Raw genomic sequence first — 5142 nt, 5'->3', positions numbered from 1 at the left:
CTATGTTTCCAAGATTGTTGGAGTTTGTCAATATCTTATTTCATGCCCTAGCAGAGCCCACATTTTTTCCCAGGAAATCAATATACACTATCTTTAAAATCAAGAGAAGACAGTACTGAAATAATCATCAATATGATGATTACCATTTATAGAAATAAGGGAAGAAAGTCAATTATTGAATTGGAAAAGTACCTTTTCTATTTGGATATTTTTCAGATTTAATGTGGAATTGTGAGTTTGGGAGAAAAAATTAATGAATGATAATGAGATGGTGATATGACAAATAGAGATTGCTACTTGAAGTATCGAATTTTCAACACCTTGGAGATATTAGTAACCGCACATGTTAGAGATGATGAAACTGCTTAGACATCATGTATAAATTTAAGATAGTACAAATTGGTCAAACTCTGGTATGAGTTAGTCCAATTGATTTATTATATAACTAAAAGTTGTTACAAACGACCGAAAAAGAAAAAATAATAATAACTTACAATATAAACATATAGATAAATTCAAATAAATTGAAACTACCTTAATCTTAAATAAGATAATGATCGATTAATGCAAATATCCTCCAAAAATATTGAGGATACATGTATTCAAACTCATAAGTCAAAAATCAACTAAAGGTTCAGTACACCATTATTTAGATATTAGATATTACGTAAGGTCCTGGCATTTAAAATTATAATCTACTATAATTATTTTATACACCAGTCCAAATTTTTTATCTAAAATTAAATAAGTTATTTTAAGTTAAATTAATTATTGAATATAACTAACTTGGGACATATATCTAGATGATTAATTATGTTGATAAGCAAATGGGGGGTTGAATAGGTTTAGCAGAACTCAATTTCCATTTTTTTGGTTTTTACACACTTGCTGAAAAATGCCCAGCTAAACGATTAACAACTGGTCTTAATCGATTAACCAGTAACAGAAACAAAATGATCAAAACAACAACTTGCACGGTTATTAACAAACACACAAACAAATATACAAGAGATACTTTTGTGCAAGATTAACAAGAACATTGCAAGGAACAAGTATGCAAAATATTAGTCCCAGATTCGAATTAAAACAACTTGAAACATAAAAGAGAAAATGATAGAAAAGATTGCGCATGGATTTTATCCTGATTCGTTTTGTTGTCCACTACAAAACTGCATCCAGTCCTCCCCTCTGATTTGGGAGATTTTCCTTCTTCACTATGAAACACAAGGTACGTTACATACACACTTCCTTACATACAAGCTTCCAATTACAAAACTTGAACGCTCCCTTCTTCGAACCCAAAGAACTTCGGCACCCTTGGTTTGACCTTTCCCAAAACCGCCTCCCAAGAAAACCTTTCTTATGCGATTCGGCCCCAACCAAGGTATCGCTCTTTATCCCAAGACCTCCAAATCTTTATGAAGAACACCTTACCTAACCGTAGCTAGGATTTTGATAATCCTTGAATTACAATGCTTTGAGTTATGAATGAGTACTTAATACTCGGATATTACAATGAAAACCAAAGCCTAAAACCTAAGAAAGAACTTCACAAGACATCCTAGTCTAATATTAATGTTCATACATGAGGTTTATGAAAATATGCAATCAAAAAGATCTATCTCTTTTTCTTTCAAGAAAACACAAGAATATGCAAGAAAGCTTTTCAAAGAAACATGCAATGTGAGTGTGAAATCTAAAGCCTTAGCATGATCTAAACTTTCTCCTAATTCAACACTTTCTTAATAGATTCTAATAATAATGATCTATATCTTTTCCCTGTGTTTTCTCTCTTTTTCTTCATAGCTGTTTATGCAAAACAAAATTTGGCTCTCAAAAATGGTTTTTCAGTTATGCTGTTAAAACAGCAGAAAAACACTTACGTTAATCGATTAACGGGTTAACTTAATCGATTAACCAGTGTATAAATTCACTTGTTAATGTACGGTAAACTCCCTATATGATACATGCTCATGTAATACATGATTTCCAAAATATAATATGTTTAATGCATCAATGTATTCAAATGCATGGACCTACTTATGATATATTTCTAGATGATGTCTCATTTTAGTTGATTAATTACTTTATTAAGTCTTGTGAGACTCACACCTAGGTTTACCTAACCTAGACTCAATATCTATGGCAAGCATCTTAGACTTCTAAAAAGATACTAAAGAATTATAACATAAGTCTAATAAGACACAGCTTGAGCCTTTGGCATGTTGATTGTTGAGCCATCTTCAAACTTTAACTAATTCCTTGTCTTCATCAAAATAAAGGCAAACGTTGCTAATGCAATCATTGATGCTTTACACTCTCAGATATTACATAAGGTCTTGGCATTTAAAATTATAATCTACTATAATTATTTTATACACCAGTCCAAATTTTTATCTAAAATTAAATGAGTTATTTTAAATTAAATTAATTATTGAATATAATTAACTTGAACTAACTTGGGACATATATCTAGATGATTAATTATGTTGATAAGCAAAACTAATTTACAAACTATATAATTAGTTGTGTTGATAAGAATGATTGTTGATGAGAAATTAAATCATTACTAACATAAATTATCAATGAGAGAAAATATAATAGTGATATGAACGCCAATGACAATAGAACATAATGTTATAATCACCATTGGGGTTATTGTCAATAGGGAAAGACTAACTATTCACATAATTCGTTAATATGAGAAAAGACAATACTACGATAATTGTTAATGTGATGATTACCATTTATAAAAATAAGGGAATAAATTGAAAAGTATTTTTTTATTCGAATATTTTTTGAATTTAATAAGGAAATTGTGAGTTGGAGAGAAAAAATTAATGAATACTAATGAAATGGTGAATGAAATGAGAGATGACTAATCAAAATTCCAAATTTTCAACACTTTGGAGTGGAACAGTAATCAAACATGTCAGAAATAGTGAAACTGCTTAGATACCATGTATAAATTTAAGATATTATAGATTGGTTAAACTCTAGTATGAGTTAGTCCAAATGATTTATTATACAACCAAAAGTTGTTACAAACAATATTAAAATAAAAACAAATAATAACTAAAAAGATAAACATATAGATAATTTCAAATAAATTAAAATTATCTTAACCTTAAATAAAATATGATCGATCAATCCAAATATCCTCTAAAAAAAATTGAGGATACATGTATTTAAACTTAGACGTCAAAAAACAATAAATTATCCATACACCATTATTTAGATATTAAATATTACGTAATGTCCTAACATTTAAAATCATATTCTTGAATAATCATTTTATACACTAGTCCAACTTTTTTGTCTCAGAGTTATTTAAAGTTAAATTATATTATTGAATATAACTAATTTGAGATATTTTTATCGAAATTATTAATTACTTTGATAGCAAAAACTAATTTATGAACTATATAATTAATAGTGTTGATAACAAAGATCGTAGATGAGAAAATAAATCATTACTAACATAAATCATCAATGAGAGAAAAGATAATAATGGAGTGAACGTTGATGATAATAGAACCCATTGTTATAATCACCATCAAGATGATCGTAAATAGGAAAAGAATTCACTACTAACATAATTCGTTAATATAAGATAAGATATAACTAGAATAATCGTCAATGTGATGATTACCATTTATAGAAATAAGGGAAGAAAATGAATTATTATATCGGAAACTATTTTGTTATTTGGTTATTTTTTTGCATATATTATGGAATTGTGATTTTGAGAGAGAAAAATAGTCAATACTAATAAGATGGTGATATGACAAAGAGATATGGCTAATCGAAGTTCCGCATTTTCAACATCTTGGAGTTGAATAGTAATCAAACATGTCACAAATGATGAAAATATTTAGATACCATGTATAAATTTAAGACAGTATAGATTGGTCAAACTCTAATATGAATTAGTACAAATCATTTATTATACGACCAAAAGTTACTACAAACAATAGAATAATAAAAAAAAAAAATAACTAACACAATAAATAGATAGATAAATTCAAATAAAATAAAACTACCTTAACCTTAAATAAAATAATAACCGATCAAAGCAAATATCCTCTAAAAATATGGAGGATCAAAAACCAACTAAAGAGCCAATAGACCATTATGTAGATATTACATATTACGTAATGTCCTAGCAATTAAAATCATATTCTTGAATAATTATTTTATACGCTAGTCCAAAAATTTTATATGAAATTAAATGAGTTATTTTATGTTAAATTATATTATTGAATATAATTAATTTGGGATATTTTTATCTAAATATTAATTACGATGATAAAAAAACTAATTTACAAACTATATACACTACAAAAAAATATCCTGTTAGCCACGGTTATAACCGTGGCTACTCATAATTATTTTATACACTAGTCCAAAAATTTTATATGAAATTAAATGAGTTATTTTATGTTAAATTATATTATTGAATATAATTAATTTGGGATATTTTTATCTAAATATTAATTACGATGATAAAAAAACTAATTTACAAACTATATACACTACAAAAAAATATCCTGTTAGCCACGGTTATAACCGTGGCTACTCTACCATAAAACCGTGGCAAAATACAGCAGCCATGGTTTCCACTACCCTAGCAATTACTGGCGTTGCAAAAATTTAGCCACAGTCGTTTTATGATATAGCTACGTCTGGAGGAAGAGTGGTAACATTTCTTTAGCCACGGTTTCAGCCGTGGCTAATGTGAACCATACCCGTGGCTAATTAATACCTTTATTTTAACCACAATTTAACCGTGGCTAATTATTTATTCAGTTATTTTCACACATATTCCTCTCCTAATCCTCTCTAACAATCATTATATTCCATAAGCATTAATACTAACAAATTGGACCCAATATCTCAAATTATCATCACCTTCATCTTAAAATAATTCACAAATACAACATTAATAAGTTCACATAATATGTATCATTCAAACCAATTGTTGAAACATTTCAAATTTGGTTAAAAAGAACATTTATATTTCTATAGTAAAAATTTCACGCATAATCACATGGAACTTCTAGTCTTGCCCACTTGATCACTTCAGCATCACCTTGAAGGAGTTTTGAGATCTGTGGTCCAATGTAAAATATATGAGATTAA

Source organism: Lupinus angustifolius, chromosome LG04 (genome assembly GCF_001865875.1).
Source record: "Lupinus angustifolius cultivar Tanjil chromosome LG04, LupAngTanjil_v1.0, whole genome shotgun sequence".
NCBI classification, from domain to species: Eukaryota; Viridiplantae; Streptophyta; class Magnoliopsida; order Fabales; family Fabaceae; genus Lupinus; species Lupinus angustifolius.
This window is presented reverse-complemented; position numbering follows the sequence as displayed.